The sequence below is a fragment of the Hemibagrus wyckioides genome, linkage group LG15 (genome assembly GCF_019097595.1).
Source record: "Hemibagrus wyckioides isolate EC202008001 linkage group LG15, SWU_Hwy_1.0, whole genome shotgun sequence".
Taxonomy (NCBI): Eukaryota; Metazoa; Chordata; class Actinopteri; order Siluriformes; family Bagridae; genus Hemibagrus; species Hemibagrus wyckioides.
Genome location: NC_080724.1, coordinates 4,310,759 through 4,328,659, shown reverse-complemented (window position 1 = coordinate 4,328,659; position 17,901 = coordinate 4,310,759). Strand labels below are relative to the sequence as shown.

Below are 17,901 nucleotides of genomic sequence, written 5' to 3'. Positions count from 1 at the left end.
CCTTAGATACAGCAATAACATCAACACATCTTTTAATATTCTTTGAGTAATAATATCGATGACTAGATATTAAAGGCTGTGTGGAAATTACATTCACAAGAATTCATAAGATGCAGGGCAAACCAGTACACACATATACTTAAGAAAATACAGAGTGCATTCAGCCAGAACCTTTATGCTGACTAATCAGGGAAAATAGAAAAGACTTCAGCATTACTGTCAGCATTACTGATAAGTACCTTTCTGCTTACCCACCTTTTTTGGCACACAAAGAGCAAATGCTACTGATATCCAGTTTTATCTGTGTAAGTGAGACCATCAATTTAATAAAATTCCCTGTTTTCTCTACAGTCTGCTTTTCTGCAGAGTAGATTCAGGATCATGAGAATCCCTCAGAGATTATAGAGGATTAACGGAATTTTCTGGACTTCAGTGGCAGCAATAGACAATGGATGCACTACAAACACTGGTTCACCACAATAGGCAATAAAAGCTTATTCTTAAAGCGTTTCCATGTTGTGGCTGGTCCTTAACCAGGCAAAGGTCTATAGTGACTTGCATTTTTTATATAAAACTTTGTAATCTATCATAAAATTCAAAAATGCACTACATGGGTTGCCAGACACATACATCATACCCATAACTGGGCGTGCACACAAGTGTATTAGATGACTCTGTATGCTGTAGCATTACAATTTCCCTTGACTGGAACTAAGAGAGCCATATCAGTTCCAGCATGACAATGTCCTTGCACAAACTGATGCCCATTAAGGCATGGTTCACGAGGTTGGAGTGGAAGAACTCAAGTGGCCTGCATTGATCCTTGACCTCAACCCCACTGAACTGGAACACCGATCGCACCCCAGGCTTTTTCACCTGATATCAGTGCCTGACTTCACTAATGCTCTGATGGTTATGGGGCAAATCATCACAATCACACTCCACAATTTCATAGAAAGCCTTCTTAGAAGAGTAGAGGTCATTTTAACAGCAAAGGGGAGAATAAATCTGAAATGGGATGTCCAAAGTGCACACTCCTATTATTATCATGTTAGTAAGCACATCATTAAGTTTAAACAACATTCAATGCAACATGAATCTGGTCACTGAACTTTAGACCAGTAGACAATGTGACAGAATTAATGAAGTTTAAAAGAATAAATGAATTGCACTTGATTTATTAATATCAATAAGCTTAGAGTACTGCGCCCAGGAAGCATCACCAAAGCGATGCACCTATTGACGGACACACACTTAGACACACAGAACAACAACAGACACATTACATGCAAATGAATCAAACAAACACAGCCCACATTTACATTTCTAGCGTTTAGCAGACGTGACTTACAAAAGTGCATTGTAGTCTCTATGAAAACCACATCTCAGTGCTAGTTAACTCGGACAGGAACTTAAATTTCCAAGCTAAAATCCTGTTAAGAACAGCATGAAAAGTCACACAACTAAAAGGATTTTTATTTCAAGAACTTGGTGAAGAGGCAAGGCTTTAGTCTTTGTTTGAAGACAGCCAGTGACTTGCAGTTTGGACGATCATCTGAAGTTCATTTCACCACCTGGGGGCCAGGAAGTAGAAATGAAATGGTGAAGTGGATTTCACTTTAGCGTTGTTATATGGTTGAAGGGAATGTGGCACAGAACAGGGTTTCATAAGTGTTCAGGCAGGTGAAAGCTGGTCTGTTGTTGGCTTTTTAGACCAATATCAGTGTTTTAAATCTGCTCAGGCAGTTACAGAAAACCTGGGACTAGAATGCAGCACTAAGATGGTGTGGGGGAACTTGAGAGGAGAATGAAAACAATTATTCAACAGCATTTTGGAATAGTTTCAAGGGTCAGATGGCACGGAGAGTGAGTTGCAGTAGTTCAGTCTCAAGATGACAAGAGAGTAAACATGTAGCTGAGTGCCCTGCGTAGATAGAAATGGCTGAGTCCTTCTGATGTTACTTTAGCTTTAAGTCCTTAGCTCTGTGTTGTTTTGAGTAGCACCATGGTCCTGGAGAAAACGTCGTTTCATTCCAAAGTGTTCTGCGTCAGCTATATATCGTCGAAATGACAATAAAAGCTACTTGACTTGAGTAGAAATGTGCATGAATGAGTTAACTACCATATTCCTTCAATATGTCATGACAGCTTGTGGCTATTCAAGTGAACACTTACTTGTGGAAGTGCAGCAATGCTACAATGACTTTCATCAGAGAACTGTAATCCAACTGTAATCTTTTTGCGTGGAGATTTTGTGTGGAAAGAATTCCCCTGCCTATCATTTCCCAAACATGCACCATTATGCTAAGTTAACAGTCCCACCACTATCTGCTATTGCCATTTAGAAGGAATGATGAGATGCACTGCAATATACCACTAATGTTGTCTGTTCCATTGTCACTACTTTGTAAATTATTATATAACGGTTCAGTGACATATAAAATTGTCATCCGTAAAAACCTAACTGTAGTCTGATTATCCATATTTCTAAATTAGCCCCTTTTCTAAGTGCTTAATGAGGTAAGGATGCTGTTATGGTCATGGTTGTGTGAACATTCATGACCCATGCATTTAACATTTTCGGAGGCTTGTTTCCCTCTGGAATTCAATGCATAATACAATAATGGTGATGTATTCACATTACAGCCATTGATTGTGGGGGTGAGCACATTTGCATATCTTTCCAATAACAGCGAGTCAACAACTTCTAAATAATTGCGTCATTATAATTGTAAAAATAAATACACTATCAGAAACATACTGAATAAAATTGTATCTAGATGAAAATACATATCAGCATCCTCTTAGAAGAAAATGCATGCCTTAACATGTGGATATTAGTTAGACCATTCTTGTTATTGGTATTACATGCATGAAGCTGTGAGTTTTGTGTCCTCAGGGGGCACTTAGGGAATTCGACACTGCATTCTGATCTTCAGCCAAGATACCAGACCTTTTATAGGGTTGTACCAAAGATGTACTAAATCTAAATGACATGACAACACTGGATATAACTTCAACCCTCAATTTTTCATCTTCAATATGAAGAAATTGAATGAAGAAAAAAAAAAAAACATGCACAGAAAGACATGGAGAAGTGTCTTATCTTCAGATTAATCCAAATTCTACTTGCGCAGTTTAGATGGCAGAGGAGTGTTTGGGTGGAAAGCCAGGAGATGAATTCCAGCCAAACTGCACAGAGGTGGAAATGTCAAGGTCTGGGAGTGTTTTCCCTGCAGTGGTGTTGTTGAGCTGCTGTTCACTGCTGGCATTATGAACTCAAAAATACAGAGGAATAGCAGATGCAAAGAAATGATTCAAGTGACAGAAGTGGATTTTAAGCAGGATAATGATCCAAAGCACACGAGCTACCCTTTTTTTTTTTTGTTTTAGATTGGTCTCTGGACTTAAATCCTATAAAGCATTAAAGGATATAATGATGAAGAAATAAGCAGATGATATGAATGTTTCCCATAATTTCCTCTGAATCTATAACAGCAACTGGCTGAGTTTATTCCCAGATGTTGTCAAAATGTTGGCAAACTAAAACAATTCAGCTATGATCTTTAATGAAGTCATCATTTAATGTCCAGTTGTCTCATTTTAAACAGTATATCTATTATTTTTAAACATAATCTATTTTTGTGGAAAGTGTTTAGCTTGAAAAGTGTCTTTCTTTCTTTCTTTCTTTCTTTCTTTCTTTCTTTCTTTCTTTCTTTCTTTCCTTACTTAAATTAAAAGAGTGTGTGTGTGTGTGTGTGTGTATTTCGTACATTAAGTATACTTGTAAGTATGGCTTAAGCACCCAAATAATTTTTGGGGCCACCGTACCGGTATAGTATAACCTCAGACGTGTTAAAATTTCTATTCTACAGCCATGTCAATTCATCATATCACTATGACCAAGACAGATATTGCCTTTGAAATGTAAACTTGAGGGATCATATTTGATACATACCACGCATTAACCTCAAATAATGACCCGTGTCAATCCATTTGTAATGCACTAGTAGCATTCTTTTTAAACGTTTTTCAGGTTTTGGCTGAATTGGCGTCTTTATTTTTAAGACACATGACCATATTTCTTTCAGTATTGCATGCTGCTAATCTTTCTGTGTTGGTTTTCATAATCATTTAAGAGAAGTTGTTAAATAGCTTTTATTTTTGAGTGACGTGAGTGTATATCAGCCAGGAGTCCTCTGGGAACAAAGAAAGAGGCCGTGTCTTCTCCAGGCGGCCGTAGCTAAATGTGATTACATTTTTATACTCTTGACAAAGAAAAGAGTTTCTTGTAAAGTATTGTAAAGTACCATATTTGAATAATCTTCACACTCTCTTAACATTTCCTTATCGCATAAACTAAAAAGTTTTTTATCGCGGTTGTTAGGTTTAACAGTAGATTGAATAACACAAGATATTTGAACCTAGCGAACCTGTAACTCAACAGTTTGTCATGTGTTTCTGTTTACTTGCCTCCTGCATCTCCTGTGTATTATTTTAGCATTGACAAGAAACAGTTGTGCACATCTCTCCTACTGAATATGGGCATGTTTTGGACATCACTCTTTTAGCCATGCTTGCCCTGCTCAACAGAGCTCTCTCTGTGCCTTCCAATTTAAAGTCACTCTGTTTTGCTTTCTCTCTCTCTTGTCACACATCCAAGACCCGAAATATTTCCATTCAACAATGTCCTTCAGTTTCTGGAACATGATGTAAACAAGCTTTATATTTGTCACATACTTGGCCCCATTACCTTCTTGTCTTTCGCATGGTCTGCTGGCCAGCGATTAAACAGTATCACGCACCGGTTCAAATAAAAGCCTGAGGACTTACATTGTATTCATTATCTGACTTATGCCTAAGATGGCACAACAAAAGGCTGTCACATTTCAAGTAAGCTGATATTCCAGCAGAGCCATTTTGTAACAGGTCATTACATGAATTTTAACTGATTTCTGTTTGAGGGTAGTCACGGTTTGACTTTACCAGACAATGTATGATGATTATCATATCATCTGCATTTCTTTTCGTTTTCATTTTAAGATAAGATGATATCAGCATTGAAGGTATGGGGGTATATTGTGATATCCCTCCAGGAAAAAAAAAAAAAAAAGTTAGCAGACATTTTGAGCTTGCATAATTAATTACACAAAGGTCCAAAGATCTACCTATACAGGATCTTTTCTTTAGAACTTTATTGCTACGTCTTGGTTTTGCTAGACATCTTTTACATAAGTAAGTATGTTAATGGAGAATATTTGTTACTCATTGCATCAGCCTGGTAAAATGTAATAGGTCTCTCTTTAGACCTTGAATGCATAAAAATAAAACAACACTGCCTCTGTGCTCCTCTGAGAAGAACTGTAATAAATATTGACACATATATTTAAGACACTAAGCTATTTGAATAGGTTGAAGTATATTAGGTACTAGATCTCCAGGAAAGTGGGGCTTAGCTATGCATGAGAAGAAGAAAATGAAGTCTTCAAATCATTCGTCTTTATTTTCCTCCACCTTGCTGCTGCAGATCTTCCATATGAGTAAATATAAATATAAACCTGAGAAGCAGCTGAAAGCTAAGAGCAATAATCTCAGCAATATTCAGTGTCACTAATCTCTTGATATCCAACCATGCAATATCTCTGCAGTGTTTTGTCATTTGATGTCATTTATGTATCATTTAATAGTGTTGTCTATGTAAATAGGAAGCAATAAGCATTGTCTGATTTTTATTTTTATTTTTATTATGCAGAACTGTCTTCAGGGAAACTTCTGTGAATCTAATAATCTGCATTATTAGAGATGAACCATGTAAAAAGCCCTGTCATTAAATTAAAAAAGATTTAAAAAGGTTACCCACGACCAAAGACAGACAAAGCTTATTTTCTTAATACGGGTAGCAAATGCAAATAAGTTGGAGAGGAAATAAAAATAATTTGATCAACATACTTTGATGAATATTGTAGATGTTTTATACGCAAGATACTGTAGGAATATTAAGCAAGCTTTTTTTCAGCTGGCTACTATGACATGACCTGATATACACAATATTGCTTGGCACACCGCTCCAAATCATTAATTCAGGTGTTGTTTTTCAGGGGTTAGGCTTGGCCCCTTAGCTCCAGTGGCCTGCACAAAGTACTGACCTCACCCCGATCGAACACCTTTAGGATAAATTAGAGCAAAGTCTGTAAGCCAGACCTTCTCGTCCAACATCAGTGCCTGACCTCACGAATGCACTTCTATAGGAATGGTCAAAAATGCCCATAAACACACTCCTAAACCTTGTGGAAAGCCTTCCCAGAAGAGTTGAATATTACATTCACGTGCATGTAAAGGCAGATGTCCCAGTTTTGACCTGGCTTGCTGTCTCCATCCCAAAGGTGTTCTATCGGGTTGAGGTCAGGACTCTGTGCAGGCCAGTCAAGTTCACACCAATCTCGCTCATCCATGTCTTTATGGACCTTGCTTTGTGCACTGGTGTGCAGTCATGTTAGAACAAGGAGGGGTCATCTCCAAACTGTTCCCATAAAGCTGGGAGCATGGAATTGTCCAAAATCTCTTGGTATGCTGAAGCATTAAGAGTTCCTTTCACTGGAACTAAGGGGACAAGCCCAATGTCTCCAAATTCAATGATTTGGAGGAGTGTCCCTCCAATGACATATGATGACATACAGATACAGCTTAAGAATGAAATAAGGTGTACACTTTATTGTCTTGATTATGACTGAGGCAATCTGAGCTTTTTGCACCATTAAACAGTCATAGATACTGTTGGAGCAGTAGCTAAAAAGCCCATTTTCAAACATCTGACCACAACAGAGAGAACATTCATGTATTTTTACGGGACATGAAATGAATGCAACATCAATGAGGAAAGGACATACTATATAAAGGGAATTTGAACATGTAGGTTGGTAGGAAGGGTGATGAGCATGATCTTTATATTTCTTGTCACACATCAGAAAAGGTTTATCCTCCATGATCTCTGTATAAAGGACAAAATCAGTTATTGCTACTGTTATAATATGACTTTCAAATGGCATTAATTACAGGTGGAAAAAATTAATGTGCAAAGCCTTGAGGGTTTTTGGAATACACACACTCAAGAAACCTTGCATAAGCAAACACACACATGCACATACATGCATGCTTTCTCTCTGTGTCTCTCTCTCTCTCTCTCTCTCTCACACACACACACACACACACACACACACAATCCCCCAAGGCTTTTCAGTAAAAATGCCTTACACGTTCATTTTTCCACCTGTAACTAGTTGTATAGAACACATGCCCTTTTGAAAGTCATACTATAACAGTCAATAACACTAAGTGATTTTGTCACCTGTTTGCAGACATCACGGAGGATAAAGCTTCTCTGATGTGTGATAAGAAATTTAAAGATCATGCTTGCCAACCTCCCTAGCTACCAACCAACACAGCATTCAATGAATGCCCTGTATTAATGCATTAATATACTTCTTTTTTTACTTTTTTTACTCTCTCTCTCTCTCTCTCTCTCTCTCTCTCTCTCACACACACACACACACACCTGCACACACACACACAAGTACAGTTGGATGTAAATGTTGGGCAGTGCCACTTTGCTGCTTTAATTTCATGTCCTTAGAATGAGTCATAAGGGGTTTAGTCGGTGAATGGTTAGCTGCTGTTGAATAGGTTGCCTAGTACTAGCTGGTGTTTTTCTTTTAATCTCTCTCTCCCTCTCTCTCTCTCTCTCTCTCTCTCTCTCTCACACACACACACACACACACACACATACACCATTATTATTTGATTCCTATTTTTGGTGAGAAACATTTCATCTCACCCCAAACCACCCCACACCCCACCCCACCACCACCCTATCCATCACTCTTGCCATGACCTAACACTCTGCAGTCCTCTAGACCTGGTGTTAATGGTGCCTTTCACTGAGGCGCACAGACTAGAACAAACACATTCATTCATGCATCATGCATCAAAATGCTAATGTGGCTCAGCTACACCACATTTTCACCAGGCATTATAATTACACAGTCTAATTCCCTTTACAGAAAGTCATTACAATTTGTTGCTGAACGATGAAGAACGGTCATCTGACATTGGAAATGCCATACATTCCCTGATCTCTAGCTATCGTAACTTTTAAGCTTTCCAGATCAAGCTTTTTGTACCGCATTGGCATATTGGAAGGTTTGAACTGTATAAATTGCAGGCAGCAATTAGCATTATAGAATTATATGTCAAAATCATACCTCGCTCCTAGGAAACCCTTTGGCTAATTGGGAAGGTGATCATAAACTACATACATTTCTAACTCATAAACAGTGATCATTATATAAACACAAAAATAGGGCACAGCTTTTTCTTGGTGGGTGTGGAAAAATATATTTCTAGGTTGAAGGCGGAACCCAGACAAAGAGCAGCATAATTGTAAAAAGGACAGGGTGTGAATAAAGATAACATCACGAGGTGAGGATAGGCGTGCTGCTGCAGTCCACAATCAAATCAGCATGCCTCCTCCCCTGTTTATGCGGAGCAGAGCCGCGGCATTTTCATAATGACAAACTTATTTACGAATTTCAGTATATCAGTTGCAGAAATGACAGAAAGAAAACTTTTCTTGTTGCTTACATAATAAGAAAGTGGGTTTGAGTATCCCATTAAAGCAGCAGATTGTCAGTGTCAACACCCCGTGTTGCTCCTTTCCATCCCTATTAAAGCACGCATTTACTACTCCCAGAAACTGGGCAAGAACAGGGAAAAATGACCAGTTAAATTAGCATTGTGTCAGTGTTATTAAACTTGTGGCTACATGAACACAGAGGCAACAATCAGAAACTCTCTATTCTTGCATGGCAAACAATTCATGTACATACATTTATACAGTAAATGATAAAACAGTATAGGAACAAATACAGAGCTTGTGTCAAAACGTGATTGTGATGATATAATGAGTGATAAGGTGAAAGGAAGTGGCCTGTTGCACTGTGTGAAAAGAATCCTAAGCATACTACATCTAATATCTACTGAAATTCAAAAACTATTTATTTAACTTTGCCATGATACATTATATGTTTTATTTTGTGATTTGCTTTTTTACTTGGACATGGGATTTGCAATAACGATTCCTCCACTTCTGCTTGGGTCTTTGTTGTAGCATGCATGAGAGAATAATGGATGAATCGATGGGAAGCAGCTATAAATCTGCAAGCAAGTATGGGCTGGACTGAAGTCTTAACCATGACTCATTTTAATCTTTCATTTATCTATTCCTTATCCTTATGTTTAAGAGATGTTTTCTTATCTAAGATTCTAATGCACACATTGTATTTGAATAGGAAGGAAGGGCTTCTGGCATACCATTCAACATTTCAATTACAGTTACAGGCCTCTAAAATGCAGCAAAAACTTTCATTCACTACATATTACTCGAAGATATTCACACATTCCTGCCTTTATTAATAGTACATGTGTCAAAATAGCAATCAAGCGTGCTTAATTTCTTTGACTAGTGGCAGCCAGTCAGCCTCGCTTTGAGAAATTAACTTGCTTTATCTTGCTGTTATGTCAAAGAAGTGGCATCTTTAATAAAATGACCTGTACTTCTGGGAACATACACGATATCGCCAAACGTTTTGGGACATCTCCCTTTACATGTGCATGAATTTAATATGGATTTGGCCTGCCCTTTGCAGCTATAACAGCTCCACAAGGAGAAGAAGGCTTTCCACAAGGTTCCACAAGAGAATTTGTGAGGTCAGGCACTGATGTTGGACGAGAAGGTCTGGCTCACCGTCTCTAATTCATCCCCTATCGAGTTGAGGTGCAGACCAGTCAAGTTCGTCCACACCAAACTCACTCATCCATGTCTTTATGGACCTTGCTTTGTGCACTGGTGTGCAGTCATGTTGGAACAGGAAGGAGGTCATCTCCAAACCGTTCCCACAAAGTTGGGAGCGTGAAATTGTCCAAATTGTCTTGGTATGAAGCTGAAGCATTAAGAGTTCCTTTCACTGGAACTAAGGGGCCGAGCCCAACCACTGAAAAACAACACCTGAATTCAATGATTTGGAGGGGTGTCCCAAAACTTTTGGCAATATAGTGCATGTCTATATGTTTAAGTAGCGATTTGCTTATACTCTTAAGCCTACTGTGATTAAGCAAGAGTTCTGACATTCAGTGAATGACACAGTAGAGGGATTTAACATGCTGTCAGGTCCTTTTTCTACGTGTCCCAAATATAGGAGCAATCCACAAAAAAGCTGCACTGGCTAAACTGAACTCTCTCTCTCTCTCTCTCTCTCTCTCTCTCCCCACCCATGTGCTACAAACTGATATGCAATTTCTAAGAAAGTGCAGGTAGCGAGTGTTAAAAGACTTATGTGAATAACCTGGAATTTGCTGCGCCACAAATATTTAAGTAGGATGATGCAGTAGCCACAATCAGTGTTTTCTGTGTGTTCATATGCTGTATATTGATTTCAGTATGTTTAACATATTGAACATCTGTTTAACTGCTGCTCTTTAGTTCACTTAATCTGCACTTAGTTTCCCACTGCCTACGAGACTGAGTAGATAAATTTGCACCATGTGAGTACTAAATGATTCAGTCTTGGAATGATTCTTCTTTTTTTCTGCATTAGAATGTGTTGTTTATAATGATTCTCGGTTATGGCATTGAACCCTTACTTATGGCATTGAACCGCCTGTATGTGGTTAAAAAGGCTGCAGCATTTTAATCTGATGACAGTAACGTTAGACGAACAAGAGATGTAATAATTAAAGTGCTTAGCCGAAGCAGGATTTTAAGTTTTAAATTCTTTAAATCCTTAAGTTTTCTTCTTTAAATTCTTGAAAATTGATCGCTATCAATATTGTCTCCCTTGAAGATCTTTTGGAAATTTGAGCCAGAGGCATACACTCTTTAAATTTACATACCTTTTTTTTTTTCTTTTCCCTCCACAGCTCATGTGCAAGCCCACTGGTTTTACAGGTTCCAGACTGTCAGCAGCTTGTTATATGGTAGCTGCGTTCAATTCTGGGAATTCTCATGGCTGTGTTCACGCTTGTCTATGTTCACCACAGGATTAAACATTAGTAAGCGATTGTGCAAGTGTCAGGGAGAGAGCTAAAGCTGCTGAAGGTAAGAGTATTTCATGGACTTTCTTTAATGAAAGTGTTTCCCTAAAGGAAATCTAAAACGTCATTTGTTCTAATATGGCATTTTTAGAGTTCTTTCAAGTGCTATATTTCAGATGGAGGGACGAGATATTTATTGATATTTAATATTGATCCTGCTGCAAAAACACTGACATTCTGACATGATCATATTCTAGTTTAGCTTATAGCTGATGTTCATTTGTGCGCTGAGATACAAATGCGCTTCTAAAGTATACCTTCACATGAAATGATTCCAGACAAACATCCGGCTGAGATGTTTGAGCACCAGATTATCATTAAGTCTCAGTGCATCCTCCATGTGTGACACTTCATGGATGCAGTGAAATTATGCACCTTCTGTTTGCACTCTTTCTGTAGGTTGGAGGGAAAAAAAAAACACAGAAACGTGTGTGGGTGTGTGTTTGTGTTTGTTTATGAACGTGTGTCTGCGATTAAATGCTTATATGGGTCAAACACAGTTAGATTTCTGCTGCCTCGACAAATATAACCATGCCCTAAGTCTGTTTTTAATGCACTGCATGTTTGTATGTAGTATGACTTTAAAAAGATGCAGGTTAATAAAAGGACTGGCTTGTTTTTTGTATGTTTTATGAATTCGTATTTGAGTGTACTTTAGTGATTAGCATAACCAGCTTGTTTGGATGATTTTGACTCTGCCTATTTCTTTGTCTTGAATGAATCTTAAAGATTATACATATGCTTATTTCAAATATACACTAAATGGATTTTTGATAGTCTGGGTCAGTCATGCATCCATAGAAAATGAATGACAAAGTCTTTATAATTAGTATGTCTTTACTGGTGATGTTCACTACTGAGATATAATTTTTAGTTATGTAATTATGGCTTACACAAAACAAGCAGAACCTTACAACGCAGCTAGCAGTATCAAAAGTAGTGTAATAAACGTCGAAACCTTCAATATTCTTTTGTATTTCAGTAACAAATACAAAAACCTGTTCCACAGCAACCTGAGAAGATATCTCCAAATGTACAGTACAAACCACACGAGACAGCTGTTTGAGGACAAACTAACAAGATTTCCTATCTTCCACTGAGAGAAATGCAGGTCCAGCCGTAACATTTGGAACACTCCTCAATAACAATAGTGCATAACTCAGTATCAAGTGCAATATATTATGTATAGGGGAACTTACTGTACCTGCTAGCTACTAAGAGCCAAGAAGCGTCCCAGAAAATGTTTATTCGAAGCGCGAATGGTTTTAACACTCCTCAGTTTCTTCATGACTCATGTCAAATACTTTTTGTTGTTGAATCTTTTGTTTAAGTATTTTACCAAACACGCCACACGTTACAGAACCTTGTCTGACCACTGCTCTATTTATACCACAGTCCACAAATTTTCTCTACAGGTGTCAGTTCTCATGAATATGATTAGTAGGCTTAGAGAGCTTAATCCCCAAACATCCTAGGGTCTCTTGAAACCATCAGTTACTCCAACTGCTATGTAATCAGCCTGGTTTTGTCACACTAGCTTTGACTTGTTTGTTTTTTACACTTTCGAGTGATAGATCTGCATTCCTCTGTTAATCCTCAGTGTTTATCAGGCAAGTCAGGGCACCTCTTCCACTTATTCTTCTTTAAATGCACCTCCTATCATCGAGAACAATTACATTTTCCGCTCTAGGAAGCTGACTCACCTCAAGAGTTCTAAAGAAGAGGCACGAATTCTCATCCTTTCAATTATTTACGTAAATCTTAATACTCTGTGACTCACGCCTAATAGATTTTGACTTTATATTAATATATTAATAATCTCATAGTAGTTTCACAACATAGATCCGGAAACTACAAGCTTTCCTGAACGAAATTTATTATTTATTTATTTTTTATTTTCAATCAGAAGTAAATGTCTAGCACTTTAATATCTGGTTATCATTTCATTCTGACTTCACTAAAGGGCCCTAACACACCATTTAGCTAAAAAGCAATTACTGATTTAGTTTGTATTTGAATATATATTCTATAATATTGAATATATTTGTATTTATATGAATATAAATAGATAAAAAAAAATTCAAACATAGATTGTTTGTATTTGCATAGCTATTCTAATGTGACTCATTTCTAGGTTTCTCAGTTGAAATGATATTAGATAATATCATGCTGTTGCAAGGGGATGCCTCCTGACTACTCATGAAAAACACAACATCATGATATAAATGTTTCAGTGAGTTACTGTTCGCTTAAACAATCCAAGCACAGCCTCTGTGATATAATTATTTGTAATAGAAATTAAAGCAAAAACAAAATACAGGTTGCGCCTACAGGGGATGTGAGCCTACACAACCCTGTGAGATAAATGAGATAAATCATGCTACATTTTTTCCACCTTTAATGTAATATAGCAACTAGCATTAAAAATGAAATACATAGAAGGAAAAATTCAGAATAACCTGGTTGCACAAGCGTCCTCACCCCGAACTAATACTTTATTAAAGCTCCTTTTGGGTAAGAGTCTACCAACTTAGCACAGCTCGATTTGGCGATTTTATTTCACTCTTCCCTGCAAAATTGCTCAAGAGGGGATCTCTGGTGCACAGCCTTCTTTTCGATAAGACTTAGATCTGGGCTATGTTGATCTTCTTCTAAAACTGTTCCTTTGTTGATTTGAAAATTTTCTTCACCATAAGCTGTCTAGCATTGACCTGCAGGTTTTGTGTCAGAAATTATTTGCATTTCCAGCTATCTATGATTCACTCTATCTTTGACTAGAGCACCAGTTCCAGCTGAAGAGAAAACAGCCCCATATACATGATGCTGCCACCACCATGCTTCACCATGTCCTTTTGGTGATAAGCTGTCATATTGTTGCCACATGGTTTGGTGTGCTTGTTTGTGATTTTTGACTGATGTAATAGGTAAAGACCAGATACTTCCACAACTCCTTTAATACCATTGTAGGTCTGTTAGCAGCACCACCCTGATAAATTTACATTTTGCTTAGTCAATTTTGGAGGGATGTCCTGTTCTTGGTAACGTCAGTGTTCACTGTGTTCCAGGTAAAAGTAATGTTTGGGAAACTCTTTAATACCCCTCTCCTGACAACTTTCAACAATGAGATTGTGTACATGTTTGTAAGCTCTTTCCCATCTACGGCATAAGCATATCAGAATATTTCTAAGTAAATCCTATAGAAACAGCTGATCTCCAGTGTATGATAATTACTATGTGCACATGAGCTGGAATGTGATAAATGAATAAATCTGAGCACAATTACATGCCTTATTTTTACAACATAAAAAGGCCTTTTTACAGAGGTGTGTTGACTTTTTATGTCCATTGTATCCGGTGTGTTGTCTTGAGTGGAACGGAACCGGATTTCCACAGTAATCACAGTAAAGTCATACCACATGTTCAGCCATATGTGACTGACAAAAAGTGTTCCTCGACTCTTTGTAAACTGTCACCCTCCACATATAAAATAAAAAAACGACTTGCTGTCTCTGGTGCACTGTATAAATCAATGAGACAAAATGCAAACGAAAACAAACGAAAATCCACATATGATGTCTATGAAATGCATTTTAAGAAAGCAACAATAACATTAGCCAAAGAAAAGATTAGCAGTGTAAATTACCTTTCACAAAGCATTAGGAAATTAGATAGTCTTTAATGAGAACTTATATTCTAATCCTAAAAAAACAAAAGCATTGATTCTATCTGCTTATAAACACATGGCAAAAAAAAAGTGCTTGTAATTATTCCTAATAGCTGGAATTTACTACATACGACAGTCAGGAACTCCGTCACTTCCTGTGCCATACCTTAATGACTTTTGAAAAGATTAGACTTTGCTGGAATGTTTGTCCCCAGCATAGTGAGCTTTCTAGCTGAGGGAGAGGCTTTGCTTACACACGTCTAAGTGACTCTGCTTTAGTGCTTTGTTGAAGAGACGCGGCATAGAAGTGTGTGTGTGTGTGTTTGGGTGGGTGTGTGTAAGAGAGAGAGAGAGAGAGAGAGAGAGAGAGAGAAAGAGAGAGAGAATGCGTGGCTTAGTGCAGCATGCTGAGAGCATAGACATGTATTTAATATAGTAACTATTTCTGTCCTGTGTTTTGGCATTAAAGTATATTGTTGGGCTGGTTTGTTGAGGATACTACATAGTGGGACTTGTGTAAGTAAGTAAAGATATTTCATTTGTTTGATTTAGTGATTTAGTTTTGATCATAAAGAGTTTAATGTATCTAGGACACTCTCAGGGACCGCACTTTGTACGTTGACAGTTGACAAAATCCTCCCCACTGTCAGAAATACAACATTTGTTAGTAGTCGTATTAGATTAGCAGTGCATTTGTTTTTGCATCGTGACGTAGCTACTGACTTTCATTATCATTGTTCTTCATGTAGTATTATATTAATAAAATAAAAGTCTACTTGTGTCAAACAGTGCTGATGTTAGCTGTAGCTACAATAATCACACTGTAAATGTGCCGAAATGAACATTTCTTCTTGGATCTTCCCCTAAGCACATTTCTGCAAACAGCTTAGATTATACTTAAACCCTTAGGTTGTACTTTTCTATATATTCCATAGTCATAAAGGAAGTTGTGACTGAAACTTTAAGATGAAGCATACGCTGCAGGTCTGAATAAATCTTTGCACCACTACAAGTCATTAATTTTATTTTGTTAATTTTTGTTATAGTATATTTTAGTTAAAAAAGTAGATTTGTGCATGGACACAACACTAAGCTTATCTTTTTTCTTACTTCATTGAATTAACTCCAGCTTTTATCTGAAAACATGCTCTAAATGTTCAGATGGAGAAGTTACTTTGCATTTCACCATGTCAGTAGTTCTCAGTGTGTTATTGTTTGTGTATGTAGCAGGAGAACACTGTGACACAGGATTTGGGTAGTTTTTTTTTAATGGTGTATCTGCTGGGAGTTCATCTGTTGGGGAAACTTTTTGCTAAGGAAAATATAATGTTTTAATCCTGTAGACCTTTGGTGACACTTTTAAAGTAAACTGTAATGTTTCTTGTCTCTGCGCTGTTACAGTTGTTGTGTTCTATGTATAATTGTTATGTTCTTTCTTTCTTCCTTTTATTGCTGTTGTTATTTGACATGACTGGTGTGTGATGTCTTTTATTCCTGTTTTGCACGCCACAGTGAGTTAGTATGCCTGGAATGAGCCTTTGGCATGTTTACTGCAGATAGGGATGGTTCGTTGCAACCGTGCAACCACGATACTGTTGTCAGTTGATATGTTTCAATTGGATTATGGACCACTATCAGCACTTTGGACATAAATAATAGTTTGGTACACTATTAACATTCTTAGTTCTCTAAACTTAAGCCTATGTTAACGTTAAATTAAAGAGGTCCATCTCTGGTGATCTGGATCTACAGAGAAGATGACCTGGTAACACTTCAACAACTCAGTTAACTAAGCAGGAACTAAGCAGGAACGGATGAATAGTTTTTCATTAACACTATTTCTATTAACAACCACTAATATGAATAAATTCATCTTCTGCAAATGATCCAAAATGCAGTGCTCCCACTCCACCCCACTGCTGCGTCCCCTCCACTGGCTTCCAGTAGCTGCACGCATCATATTCAAAGCACTGATGCTTGCCTACAAAGCCAAGAATGGACCAGCACCATCTCACCTCAAAGCTCTTATCATACCTCGCACTGCATCACACTCCCTCAGATCTACTAGCACTGCTCATCTGATCCCACCATCTTTCCGGGAAAGAGGTAGATATATATCAAGACTCTTGTCTGTTCTGGCACCGAGGTGGTGGAATGAACTTCCCTTAGATGTCCGAACAACTGAGTCACTGACCGTCTTCAAACGACGGATGAAGACCTACCTCTCCCTGAAACACTTAAACTAGCTCTTATCTTTCCCTGTTTGTTTTATGTATTGTTGTATGTTGTATAAAAAAAGAAACCTCCCGTTTCTTAGATGCTATCCTACTGAACCAGTGTTAAATGTGTTTATTGATACATTTAGACTTCGAAGCACTTTTTTATGTCGCTCTGGATATGAGCATCTGCCAAATTCCAGAAATGTACTAATATGAGTAAGAACTATTAGTTAATCACTCAGTAAGTATGTTTGAAGGAGTTCAATCTTACTATGCAGTAATTACAGAATAATTCTCCTGCAGAGAACTACAATGCTCTTTTGTAATAACTACTGATTAATTATTGATCCCACCAGTATTAATTGCTGATAACAAAACTCCTCCTAGAGATCTACTGCTTAAATAAACCTCAACCTATTCCAGCACCCCTGTGTCTAAAATGTAAATGTTTATTTGAGTTATTCTAGGTCTCAGCGGAGCTTTTCATTTTAGTCAGCCTAAAGTTCTAAAGAAAGAAACAGAGAACGATAACCTACAAACTTGCAAGGCTGTAATATATCAATAAGAAACAAATATTCTCCATTAACTTATTCAAGTGTTTTTAAATAACTTTCTATTAAATAATGAAAACTGGTAATAAATTATCATGTAAAACTCTTCCTCGTCATTAACCCCTGAAGAACAATACATTAAAACGTCAGTCTTTAGGAGTGAGGTTCACTCTTGCTTAAACTTTGTTTAATCTACCCTCCACAATTTAAAACATCATTCTTAACTTATTCATACAACAGTAGGTAGGCTAAGAAACAAAAATCAGGCTAAAATAGTCAGTAGGAACATAAAGAGAAAGAATGAACTATAAAATGAATGAGG

General features: G+C 37.4%; 1 protein-coding gene across 4 annotated transcripts in view; it reads left to right on the top strand.

Moving 5' to 3' along the window:
• Window positions 1-10,992: 10,992 nt before the first annotated feature.
• chl1a (cell adhesion molecule L1-like a) overlaps window positions 10,993-17,901 on the top strand; it is a 38,762-nt gene continuing 31,853 nt past the window's right edge. For 2 of the 4 annotated variants that reach the window (XM_058409920.1, XM_058409916.1), the window contains exon 1: window positions 10,993-11,149. The gene's annotated coding sequence lies outside the window, so the exon portion shown is untranslated. Of the gene's footprint in view, window positions 11,150-15,171; window positions 15,330-17,901 lie in introns of those variants that run through there. The other 2 variants (XM_058409919.1, XM_058409918.1) reach the window with 2 other exon arrangements.